Source organism: Heterocephalus glaber, unplaced genomic scaffold, assembly GCF_053883595.1.
Source record: "Heterocephalus glaber isolate CG9 unplaced genomic scaffold, H.glaber_assembly_v1.0 deba00001687, whole genome shotgun sequence".
NCBI classification, from domain to species: domain Eukaryota; kingdom Metazoa; phylum Chordata; class Mammalia; order Rodentia; family Bathyergidae; genus Heterocephalus; species Heterocephalus glaber.
In genome coordinates, this window is record NW_028258412.1 from 26,872,448 (window position 1) to 26,885,534 (window position 13,087).

General features: G+C 60.0%; 1 protein-coding gene across 7 annotated transcripts in view; it reads right to left on the bottom strand.

Annotated features, from left to right (window-relative positions):
* Positions 1–13,087, bottom strand: part of Rimbp2 (RIMS binding protein 2) — a 137,746-nt gene that overhangs the window by 60,876 nt on the left and 63,783 nt on the right. For all 7 annotated transcript variants that reach the window (XM_021257672.2, XM_087198287.1, XM_087198286.1 and 4 more), the window contains one exon: positions 856–949. The gene's annotated coding sequence lies outside the window, so the exon portion shown is untranslated. The remainder of the gene's footprint in view (positions 1–855; positions 950–13,087) is intronic.

Here is a 13,087-nt window from a genome sequence, read left to right on the forward strand (position 1 = left end):
TTGGAGGGGCTCGGGGTCTGCACCTCGCTGCTCCTGGGCTCTCACCCCATCCCGCCACCCCCAGTTTTCTGAAAAACATCTTAAAAACCACCAAGCAGAAAAAAACACCCGCCGAGCAGGAGGGAGAAGAGCAGAGCCAACCCAGACACATCCGGTTTCCAGGAGGAACTGGCGTGGCTGCCCTGGGCGGGGGGGGGGGGGGGGGGGCGGGCGCAGGAGGAGCTGGGACAGCACAGGCTCCCGCAGCCCGATGCCTGCTCTCCGCGGTGCTCGAGGTCAGGGACAGTGGTGACAGCTAAGCCTTGGGACAGCACAGCCGGGACGGTGACGCCAGCACCCAGGCGAGGCCACATGGAGCGGAGGTTCCAGGTGGCCAGCGGCACCCCCCCCCACCCTGAGGCCACTTTGAAGCCGGGCTCCGGAGGAGGCTGACACTCTCCAAGCCCAGACCCTATGGAGGGCGGAGCAGGTCAGTGGTCAGGGTCAGCACGGCGGGGCTCCCTGGGAGAGTCCGGGGACAGGACAGGCCACAGCCCAGGGCCGCCATGGGCGCAGACAGCCAAGGGCAGAGTGGTGACCAGAGAGGGGAGGGACCGACATCCTCCTGTCCGGGCCGGAGCTGTAGGGCGGGCCCAGCACCCTTCCCTGGGTGAGGGCAGAGGCACAGATGGCAAGGGCTACATCTGGCCTCTTGTTAAGGACGAAGGGTCACGAGTTCAAATCTCACCTGGGTAACTTAGCAAATAAAACAAAAAAGGGCTAGCTCAGTGCAAAGGCCTTGCATTCAATACTCAGCACTGAAAGATGATAGACTGGCAGCGACTCTCCCTCCCCTCCCTCCCAGGGTGTGGGTACCTGGTCATGCTGCAGGAGGAAGGCCTCGAGGAAGGCCTGCACCTGGGCCTCAGGCCGCGCTCTCTCCGGCCAGCAGCATCTTCAGTTCATTGTCCTGGGGCAAAAGAAAGGGCACTGTGAGTCCGGCTCTGCTCTGCAGGTCGGGGCAGCCTCCAGGTGAGAGAGCTCCAGTCGGAAGCTGGGCCCGGGGCAGGCATGGCCCTGCATACTCCTAGCCAGGGGACTCAGGACTGCTGTCCGGGGATACCTGGCACTATGGGAAGAGAAGAAAATGCTTCACCCTGAGTGCTGGCTGCTGGAGGAAGGTGCTGTCTTCCCCCACGTCCTGGGAGTCATAGCAAAGTTCTCATCCATCACTTTGTTTTTATTCTGCCTCCTTGGCTCGAGGTCAGTTGTTTAACCAGATGAAATCAACCTTGCCAAAAAGCTCAGGATCTAAACCCAGAGTGAGAGATGCTGATCCAAGCCACAGCCAAGCAAAGGGAGACAGAGGTACAGTCTCGGCCCAGCACTGCCCTGCGATGCATCCAGGATGAACTGGTGCAGCAGTGCCACCTCTCACCCCGCCAGCAGTGGCCACGGAGATGCGGGTGGCAGCGCCCTCAGAACCAGCCGGCCCGGCACTGCGATGCTTGGCAAGCCCTGGCTCTCCTTGCGCACCCTGAGGGGTCTCGGGGCGGGCTATGCAACCCACCCAGCAAAGCCAACTTGGGCAGGTGGCCTGGGGGGAGATGCAGTGTAGCTGACGCCCACCCCTCTGCTCCGAGGAAGGTGTGGCAGTGGAAGACCTGCTCACCACTGTCACCCAGCAGGACAGAGCTATCCACCCAGGGTAGCGGCCAGGTTCCAGCTCAGTGGAGCCTTCCCAGCCCCAGCACTGCCTGGGAAACACCAGCAGAGCCCGGGTCCACGGCCTCAGAGACACGGCTGCAAGTCACAATATGACAAAGCGGGTCCCCGACATGGCCACAGCAGCACCTCCGACGACAGTGCTGGGAGTGGATTGGCAGACATGACACCCACCCAGGTCAGCCGTGGGCACACGTGGACCCCAGCTGCAGTTTGCCATGCTGACACTGAGCACAACCTGGGCCCAGTGGCCGAATCCCAGGGCACATCCACAGCCCGGAGAGGGCGTCTGGGTGCCACCACCGTGCACTGCGCTCAGTCTCAGGACCCAAGCGATGCGAAGTCAGCAGCCCGGCCCGAGCCTCTTCCCTCCCTTGGGATTTGGCAGCCTTCCTTCCGGAGGGGAGTCTTCAGCAATGCAGAGAGCTGTAGCCTTAGATCCTTAGGTTTAAAACCACGAGAAATAAGCGGGCTTCGGACTCACCAGGTGCAGATGCATCGAGAGCCAGGCTTCCTGCTGAGGCCAGGACGCAGCCTGCGGGATCTAACCGTCCACCCGGTGGGAGGATTGGGTGCGGCCGACCTCACCTGATGGACGGAGGGACGGATGGACACGGGCCCTGGCACTGGCTCCAGGCCAGCCGACCGAGACTCTGGGCCTGGCACTCACTCCCTGGGCAGCTTGAGGGGTGTGGGTGAGGAGACCTTGCCCATTCACAGGCAGCGACGCACACGTAAGGAATGGCGTACCTGGGTTTCTTGGCCTCTTTCGGCAAAACGATGGGCAAGAGGTAAACATGCGACAGAGGGGAAGTCGGGAGCAAACATTTCACGGCAGATGAGCCAGGGGCCGGAAGGACGGCCAGGAGTGCCGGGGACAGGCACCCAGTCCTCCTCCTGGGGGCCCTGCGGACAGAGCCCTCCCCGTGACAGCCAAGTGACAGCCAGGCGCCTGTCCCCTCCCAGAAGCCAGGCAGGTCCTGCTTGTCCTGGCCTTCCAGAGTGACTTCTGCGGCCAGACCCTGGGCTCTGCACCCATGCTTTGCCAACCCCGAGCCTTGTGGCAAGTTACAGACACCATCTCCACCCCAGCAAGGACCCCAGGTCACCCGCGCTGAGGTGGTTCAGGTCAGGACTCCACAGAGGAGAAGGGAACCCCGCAGGGAGCAAGGGCACACAGGGCACCCGGCCACTGGCAGGACCTCGCTCTGCGCGCAGCCCGCCAGCCGCTGCCCCAGACAGGGATGTGTCAATCACAGCTCTGTTAATGCACAGCCTCCCAGGACGCCTTGCACATGACACAGCGATGTGGATACCTAAGTGCCTTTTTGAAGGAGCGTTTGTGTCTGGGGTACACGATCTGAGGGCACTGTTTGCAGCAGTGCTGGGTGGGCCAGGCCCAGGGAGGTGGCTCGGTGCCAGCCTGTTATGGAGGAGGCCGGGGAGGGACAGCCCCTGGGCCCAGAGCAGCAGCGTGGCCTGGAGGCACCCACCCTGCGTTTTCCACAGAGATGGGAGGTCAGAGGCGCGGCCCTCAGCGTGTGCCCACTGAGAGGCCCTCAGCAGCCCCCGAGAGGCTCCCCGTCCCCTCCTGTCCCTTCCCCTCCTCGACGCCGCTGTCGGGGACCTCACCCTACCTCCTGCCGTCAGGTTACCCCACGGCGCTGCCCAGTCCCGGGTGCCTCCCCCGGCCCACAGCTCCCAGCTGTCTCCAGCATAGCTGGGCACCCCTGGGTCGCCCTCCACCCCAAGATGCAGGGGGCCAGGGGTGGTCAGGACCTCCTAGGCCCCAGGCAGACACCAAAGCCCTGAGCCAGGACAAGGTGCCACCAGGACACACCCAGCTCAGAATGTGAGGCACCCTCGGGGGAAAGCGTGGCGCCGTCTGGGGCCCGGAAGGAGCCCTGCACCCCGGCTGTGTCCCTGCATGGCTGCTGTCACCCTGCCACGGCGCCCGAGGCCAGGGCTGGCTCTGACAGGGTCAACGGCCTGACAGTCTGCACTGCTGATCTGCTTCTCTGGCTCCTGGCACCACGAAGGGGGCGTAGGCTCATGGACAGACTCGGTGCCATCCTCAGCACTAGGAAGGAAATGTTCTGCAGGCAAACAGTTAAACACAGCCTCGTAAACAACGCAGAGGGCTCGGCTCTGACGGCTGGCACGGCACTGCTCCGGGGGAGGCCGGGCCCCTGGGGAACACCAGGCCCCTGCAGTCACTGGGCTGTGAGCAGCTCTCCCTGCCCACTGCCCTCCACCAGGGTGAGGGACACACAGGCACACAAGGCCAGACCAGAGGGCTCGAGGAGGAGCAAGCAACCCAGCCAAGGGCAAAGTTTAGTTCACTTCCCCGGGCAACTGCTTTCCATTCAATTCCTCATCCGCCGGTACTTCAAAATCAGAACAATTTGTGTCGAAAATCTGAGCATGGGCTCCTCATGTTCCAGAGGAGCTGGCGGCCCCCCAAATCACCCCTGCCGGGAGGAGGGCAGCAGCCCGAGGGGCCCCCTCTGACCCCCGCCAGCCCGGGGTCCCCATACTGAGGGCGCCAAGGGGCCCTGCTCATGCCAAGCACACTTGTGACGGCTCCCGCACCAGGAAACACCTCCCTCAGCAGTCTCCACACCAGCGTGGACAGGGAGCCAGCTCCCGAGACGCAGTCCCAGCTGCGCCCCTAAGTGACGGTGTTTCTCCTGCAGCACACTCCGAGCAGCAGCAGCCGGGCTCTTGAGGCTGAGCGAGCGTGTGCTGGCGTGGACAGCATCCTCCGAGCTCAGGGTTGCCTTCGATTGCGTAGAGGAAAAGACTGGAGGAGAATCTCTTGGCACGCGTGTGTGGCTGTTCATAAACACGCAGCCCTGACATGCAGGTAGGAGCTGTGTTGCAGGCCAGGGCACCACAGTGTGGAGCAGAGCTCCACGGGGTGCCAAAGTCCCCTGGCAGCAGGGTCCCCTGGGAGGACTCAGACCGAGGAGGCCTAGGTGGCGGCAGGGCAGGGACAGCACTGCTCCAGGGGGAGAAGGGAAAGAAAACCCCACTTCACAGCCCCAGGCCGACCCTGAGGCAGGGATTTGGGATGACTCATCTGGATGCCAGGGACCTTCAGGGAAAGCAGTCTCAGGAAAGCCCTGCATGCTGCTGCACCCTGCTCCGTCCTGCTCCGTCCTGCTCCCAGACACACTCCCTTTGCTTCCCTGCGAGCTTGGACCAGAGACTTGTTAGGTTCTGGAAAGACTCCTGGAGGTCTCAGCGGGAGGCCGCTCCCCTCCTCCTGAACCTCTCTCCACCCTGCCTGCCCTGCCTGCGGGCTGAGGACAGGGACTGCCTCGGGGGACTCAGTGCCTCAGTTCGGCCACCCTCCCGAACCACAGACCCGGGGATCCACTGTCAGGCCAAGCACAGTGACGGGCGGGCGGCAAGGGACCCGGGCTTGTTTAACCCCGTCCCGAAAAGGAGCCGCGCAGGCCACACGGAAGCAGGAAGCCAACTCAGGCCGCTTAAACTGAGGCACGGAAGCGGCACACCTTCCCCATCGGAGTTCTCGCCTCCCGCTCCCATGATGTGTCTGGAGGAGCCCCCAGCTCCTGTCTGCAGACCCGATGCGGGGGCCTGTTTAGGGCCGCACCGCCGTGTGCCACTCCGCAGCCTCTCCTTGCTCCTCCACAGCTGAAGGTAAGGGTTGGATCTCCCCGGCCTGCAAGGCTGTAAAACGGCCATGAGTGCTTCCCCACTACTCACTCCCAAAGCACCCTGAGGACTCCGGCTGCCTCTCCAGAGAGGCCTCTCCAGCAAGGCCGCTCCCAGGCCCCACCATGGTCTCTCTTCTGATGGGGTCTACTTGGAGAAGCAGAGGCCGTGCATACAGGGGAAGTTAAAATGCCACAAATGCCACAGCAGCTGGCCCGAGTCATCACCCTCGGGCTGGAGGGCACAGGGACTCGGAGCGTTCTGTGGAAGAAGGCACGGTGGTCAGCCGGGACCCAGCGGTAGCCCCCTCGCCTGCTGGCTTCTGTGCTGTCCATTTCTGGTCCCTGGAGCCTGACACAGGACAAGCGCTGTGTCCACCTCATTGATCACGTGATTAGACATGGATGCACAAAGTCACCTCTTGGTCTTGCTCTTTGTGTGCCTGATACCGGGACTGAGCCCCGGGCCTTCACACTGAGCTACGGATCCAGTTCTTTATTTTGAGACAGGGTCTAGCTAAGTTGCTAAGTTACCCAGGCCAGGTTTATACTTGCAACCCTCCTGCCTCAGCCCCCAAGAGTGCTGGGATCACAGGCATGCGCCACCACACCGGGCTTGATCTCCCTCTTTGAGGTGACATGGAATCGAGTGCAGCCAGGAGGGAGACCCAGCCAGGCCCAGATGTGGGAGCACAAACCTCACCGGGCCAGGTCCACACAGCGACCTGGCCAGTCACACTGGGACGAGGCAGCAGGAAGTGGGTCTGTATCACCAGGCCTCTGCCAGAGCCTGCAGGCCCTTCCCCCGATGGACTGTGCCTGACACCTCCCACTCACCGGCCCTGTGTCCTGGTGCACTCCAGTGTCACATAAAAATCATGGTTTAAAAAGCTAAAAATGCTCTGGGCAATTACTTTGCATCAGTTAAAATTTAAACATAATTTTGTAGAAAACTTTCCCCTGGTTTGCTATTTTAAAAATTGAGAGTGCAAACCCTGGCCACTTTGTCACTTCCCTTCCTATTCTTGCCTTTCCCGGAGTTTTCTCATCTCGTTGCTGTGAGCATTGCTGACCCCAAGGTGGACTGTTAGGGATGAAGGGACCTGGCGACTGCCTGTGTCCCAGTCACGGAAGGGCGCACACTCCATCAAAGGAGACATGAGCAGCGGGGAGACCAGGCCGGAGAACATGGAGGCACCTGCATTTCCACAGGTCAGCGGCATGGACCTGGAGCTTGCAAGGCCTCACCTGAAGGAGACTCCTCTCCCCAGTGGGACTCCCACCCACAGACTCCACTCCAGCCTCACCGCCCGGGACACAAAGTGACTTCAAAGCCGCAAGGGTGTCCAGAAGTGTCATGTCCTCCACCACGAGAGCCATTCAGCCACCCCGCCCGTCTTCGAGACTCCGGGTCACATCGGGTGATGGCAGCTTGGACTCCTAATTATTCCACCACTGTCGAGCATGTGCACTGCCGGACACAGAGGCAGGGCAGGGATGCCAGGAGAAGCTCCTGAGGGACAGAACCAGCACCAGCCCCCAAGCTCCGTGCAGGATCAGGGCCCAAGTGCAGCCTGCTCATCACGGGAAGGGCGGTGGGCAGGCACTGGGCCCATTGGAGACAAGCCCGTGCCTTTGGCATGGTGACTGCCTAGGCCAAGGCACCTTCAGCACAACGAGCACGGCTTCGTTGCTGGTTTTTCCAAGACAATTACACAATAGCAATAGCTTAGAATAAGATCTGCGTAAAATATAACCGGACATGTCCCAGAATGACGATGGTAAAGCTAATGGTTAAGATAACAGCAAGAGCAATCCTTTCCCACAGTGCTGCACTAAAACGTGGCGTCTGGAAAACTATTCATTGGTGAGCTGATAAGAACCTGGGCCTCATTAATCCTCGCACTAGGGATTCTACAGCAAGGTCAAGGTCAGAGTCTCCTAAAGATCCACTTGTGGGTTCTGCTAGTGGAATATTAAAATTAGCAGACCTCAGTGGTAAAAGGATCACGGTCATAAAGCGTCTGTCTCCCTGTCCAAACTGGTGAGAAAGCGAGTTTCCACCCACTCAGGCCGCCTCGCGCACTGTCCGCGGTGCTGACGGGGCTCCAGTTCCCTGTGCTGTTCTGTCGGGGGAGCGGACCGGGCCGGTGTCGCTGTCCACGGTGCTGAGCTGGGCGCACGCTGTCTGGGCTGCTGGCCGGGAGATCAGCTCTGTGACCTTCGCTTCCCCGATTTACCACCAGAAATGCTTGCTCCAAAGCCTAGCACGTAGTAAGTGTGAAAAAGATGCTCAAAGTTATGAAATTCTACCCCATCACCAAGACTGTCTGAGGCCCAGCGGTCCGTGGAGGAAAGGCATGAACTTTCATGGGCCCTCACGACGTGGCTGTGGGGGTGGACCCACCCTAGGCCCTTAAATGGGCAGTTAAAGGCTGGTGTGCTTCGATGACAGTCACTTGGACTCAAGGGTACAGACCCAAAGTGAGCCATCCACAAGGCGCTGGTAGGCAGCAGCTTAAGTGCGTAGTTTATCTAATTAGCAAATATGTCAATCTACTTATCATACACTGCTCTTAACATTTCCCAATAACTGACTTATCCAAAGCTCATAATGACTCTGTGAAGCGGGTGCAACCATCGCCCCAACTTCGAGAGGAGACCCAGGCAGGAGTCCAGTGACTCACCCAGGTCACAGGGGAAGGTGATGGCGGCTGGGATTTGAGCCCGTGAACACCACCCTGCATCCCTCCCTCAGGAAGCTCTGCCTCCACTAAGAAAAACCAGAAAACAGCCCTGGGGGACCCTAGCAGGAGGAGGGGGGTGTTTGCTGCAGCAGCGGCTCAGGTGAGGGTAGACTGGGCTGTGCCGTCCCTCCCCTCGCCTCCCGCCTGGTACCAGGGCCCCTGAGGCAGACTCGGCGCCTGCTGCTGCTCCCCCAGGAGCACAGCACTGGGACCCTGTTACAGAAAATACAGAAGTGTAGATGTGCTTCTCGGAAAATGTGTAAATGTCACAGAATCTAGAAATCGACCTCTCCTGCTTGGGGAGGGCAGCTGGCTACCCAGAACCTGGCTCTGACCCACAGGAAGCACTTATGATGCTATCACGGCTGTGCCCTCGGAGAGTTCTGTCTAAAACAGCTTGTGCTAAAGCCAGCCCTGAGAACTGGAGGAGGGAGACTGCTGGAGATCTTGAAGGTAAGGCTTGGTGTCTGGCAAAACCCAATAATGAGCCAGTTCCATTCTGAGCAGCGATCATAAAAGGCAGCCCAGCCTGGCTCCCAGAAACACAAGAGCCCAGCTCCTGGCTGTATACAAAGAGGAAGCGGCACCCCGCAGGAGCCCTGGGTTGCCATGATCGCAGGGCCCGGCAGGTGTGCCTCTCTGCCCCGTGCTTTGGGGAGGAGGAGAGAAACGAGTCAGAATCAGCCGCGTTGTGCAGTGGGGGTCACTGCTCGGGCCCTGGGCTTTGAGTGATTCTATTTTTACATGCAGGATTTTTTCTTTTCAGTTACACCATGGCAGGGCTGCCCTGGTGACATAAGACATCTGCCCCATCTGCCAGATCTTCATTAACATCAGTCCCTTTGTCGAGGCACAAAGAGCAGTATTTGTGCAGAGACCATCCCTCCACGTGGCTCACGTGGGACAGATTCCCACCAGTAGATCAGTCGCCTCAGGCCCTTGGGGACTGGGATCCATTCCCATCATTTCCATGACTTTTCTTACCACTTCTCAGAGAAGCAACTGGACTTAGGGAGCCGCCTCAGTTGGGTGCTGTCTTGAGCCAGAGACGCCCCCAGGTGGGACTCTGGAGCAAACCAACGAGAGCCGTTTAAAAGGCACAGGCGGAGCTCAAGCCCAAGCAGCAACACTCAGGCAGGTCAGGAGGAGCCGCTGTGGATCCAGCCACAGCCCTGGCCCAGAGGGAAGAGGACAGGAGCCCGGGCTGCAGGAGTGGAGCTCTGGGGGGTGCGGCTGCCTGGAACACAGAAGCCCAAGAGGAAACGGGCCCACTGCCTCTCCCCCCCATGACAGTTCCACCCTCTAGGGAGGCAGAGGTGGGCCTTGGTGGTGACAGTCCCAGGCCATGGGAAAGGTGGAAGAGCCAGACAGGGTGGGGACGGGGAGAGGAGGCCAAGGTGCAGGAGGCGACAGGGCTGGGCGCGCGGCTCAGATGCTCCCATCTTGTCCTGCTCTACGCAAAATGGTCCCACCCTGAGATGAGCTGAATGCATCCCTCCCTCCAGATTCATACACCAGAGTCCTAAGGTCCATGTATTAGTCAGCCTTCCATCACTGACCACTCAGCTGTCATGAGCGACCTGGAGGAGGAAAGGCTTACTCTGGCTCACGGTTTCGGCAGTTCCTGCCCATGCTCAGCCAGTCCCGTGGCTGAGGGCCCGGGTGAGGCCCAGCCTGGCGCCAGGGCATGGCCAGGAGCAGAGCTGCTCACTGCAGGAAGCCAGGACCCAGAGCAGTGGGGGGGAGCCAGGATAGAGAGACCCAGAAAGACACAGCCAGGGACCCCGTCCTCCGGCCCTCGTGAGCCCATCACTGCTCTGGCACCTACTTATCCAGCCCAGAGGACAACCAGGGTTCCCTGCCACGCCCCAGTTCCTCAGGGTGGGAACTTGTTTGGCAAAGAGGGGCTGCAGGCATGGTCAGAAAGACGAGGTCGGGCCGGAGCAGGTGGCCCTGGTCCGGTGGCCCGGGCCTCACACAGGGGACATTGGGGTGCAGATGTATGCAGGGAGAGGGCCACGTGAGGATGGAGGCTGACACAGCCCATGGGATCCCAGAGGTCACTGGACGGCACTGGAAGCCAGAGAGAAGCCTGAGAAGATTCTCTCCTTCTGAGCCCCTGAAGGCTTCCACGTGTGCGCACCGTGAGCCTGAGCTCCACCTGGCAGGGCCCTGAGGGGCTGAGCTCTGCTACAGCAGCCAGGGCCTCTCAGATGAACTCCTCCAACAGTGGGCCTGTCTGTGGGAATGACCGGCATGAGCTCCAGAGCACAGCATCTTCCTGACACCACGGCCCTGGGAGCTGCCAGACCTCAGCCCCTGGCAAACCCAGCAGCAGGGGTCTGAAGCCACTGGTTTGGGGCAATTTATTTGGCCAATGTGCCACAGACACAGCTGTCTGGGGAGAATGATTTAAAGATGCCTTTTAAATCTCCCCTTTCCCTGGAATTGTCCATTGTTTTAGTCACTGTCTGGTAGCTAGAACACAAACCCAACAACCACAATTCAGAGGAGGAGTCTACTTTGGCTCAATGTGCAGAGGCCTCAGTCCATGGTCAGCTGCCTCCAAGGCAGGGTGGCATGGCAGAGGGGCATCGTGGAGGAGAAACAGTCCATGGCAGGGTGGACAGGAAGTGGCAAGAGGAGGGAGGAGCCATGGAGGAGATAAACCTTCCAGGTCATGACCCTGGTGACCACCTCCAGTCAGACCCCACCTCCCGTGCACATTCAGCTCTGAACTCATCAGTGGGTGCATGCACTGGCCCAGTACCTCAGCCCCAGTCACCCTTCAAAGCCCAGCCTCTGGGCACATAGGCTTTGGGAGTCGCTCTGGATGTGAACCGTAGCACCCATGGTCAGTACTGGCAGCTTTCCCAACACTCTGGCTGTATCTGGAGACAGCACCATGGCCTGGAGCCAGTCTCCCTCAGCCTGCCTCTGTACTTCAGGGCTGGGGCTCTGAAGGGTCCTTAGCCTACCATGACTCAGTTTCCCCACTTCCAAGTGAGAGTGGCAGGCATAGTAGTGACTCATCAGGTTATATATACCCCTGCTCCAATGGTCACCAGCTGCCTTTGTTCCTACTGCTGTGACAGAAGAGTACAGTTCCGCCCAACTAGGAATGGGACAAAGTAATGACAATGACGAGCCACCAGCCACCTGGTTCCAGGGCAGCTCCTGAGCCTGTCCAGTCCTCCCTCACTGCCTCTCGGAGAAGAGCTCACTAATGACGCGGTGTCTCAAGCACGCAGATTTATCTGAAAACAAACACTTCTGCAGCACTGACAGGTGTGGACAGATGGGATCACAACACTGCGATCGATCAATCGATCGCTGCAGAGCTGCAGGCGCACCTCTCCCCAGGCACACAGTGCGGGCGGGCTGCCTTCTGCCTGAGCTGGGAGCCGGCTCCTTCCGGCGACCCTGTGACTGTGACAGGGGTGGCAGGCTCTGGTGCCTCCCCTCCAGCCAGGCCAGGGCTCGAGTGCAGGTGGTGTGAACCCTGAGTCCCCGAGGAAGGAGGGGCAATATTACCTCAGCAGGGACCGAAGTGGGGTCAGCAGCCATCGCCGAGTAGGGCCAGGGACATCCAGGGCAGATGGCCTCTGTGGAAGGCTGGTCTGGAGCGGAGCCCCCAGAGCTAACCTCAGCAGACACTGGGTGTGGCAGCTGGCGCAGGCCTTGGAGCCCAGCTACTCTGGAGGTGGAGCCAGGTGGATGGCAGGTCAAAGGCCAGCCCGGGCAGCATAGAGTGCCTGTCTCCAAAATTTTTTTTGAAAGTACTGAGACGTAGCTCAGTAGTAGAGCACTTGCCTGGCATGCATGAGGCCTGGACTTCATGCCCAGCACCCAAAATAAAAAGGAAGTCAGTGTGGGAATCACAGCGCAAGAAGGGAGGTACAGACTGAGGAGGGCCTGCGAGTCCCAGCTGAGACTGTGCTGGTTCGTTCACTGTGAACAGAACACAGTTCCCAGACAATGCTGGCTCCACCAGGAAACTGCAAGGGCCACAGGCCGGAGGCTCGCACCCTTGGGTCCCTTCCCGCTGGGAGACGGGAGGGAGCTGCCAACCCAGTCCACCTGAGGCGCCTGGCTTAGGAGAGATCAACCCTTCATCAGCGGCTCCCCAAGGCCGGCTGGGATGGCTGGAGTCAGAGAGAATGACCCCGCCCACCGCCTGTGCCTGATTTTCAAGTGTGAAGTGAACAATAACTCCTGCCTCTGTGGCTATCAGAGAATCCACGCAGTACATTCGGACCCTGCAAACAGGGAAACTGAGGCTGCAAGAGAGGCCACAGCTGCTAACTGGTGGCAGCGCTGGGTCAGAGACTTCATCTGGGGCCAAGCCCTGGCTTCCAGGCGACTGCACCCCCGGGGACAGAGATGCACAGTGTCCGGCAGGCTTCTGGGGCAGGAGGCTCTGTTTCCTCCCCGGATTTCAGAGAAAGAGCTCGTAGCCCTAAATTCCACACGATCATTTTTATCCAATCTATTTGGCTGTCCCTTTGGGGCCACTGCAGATTGATCTTGTGGGGGCATCGGACCCCGAGCATGACTGTCACTTAATCCGGTGACTTGTATCCTGGCCCCGGCAGGTGTCGAGCAGCAGCTGGCCTCGCGCAGCAGTGAGCACCTGTCTCCAGACATCTCCAGCACCTGGGGCGGCTCTGCCCCTCCGAGAACATGGGTCTCAGCCTCGGGCCGAGGCTTCCCCCCACGATTCCTCCCATCACCAGCTCCTTTCCACCCCCATGACAGAGAATTCCCAGAGCAACTTGTAAGGCAGCCGGCAGCAAGCACAGACTCGCTCCCCAAGCCAGTTGGACCACCATAAATCAAGCTTTTGGACTCTTCCAGAAATACTTTGCTAAAGTCCCCTGGCACCCAGAGCTGTATTAAAATGTCCTTGTAGCCATGGCTGTGGTCACCACATTCTGCACTGACATCGGGCGC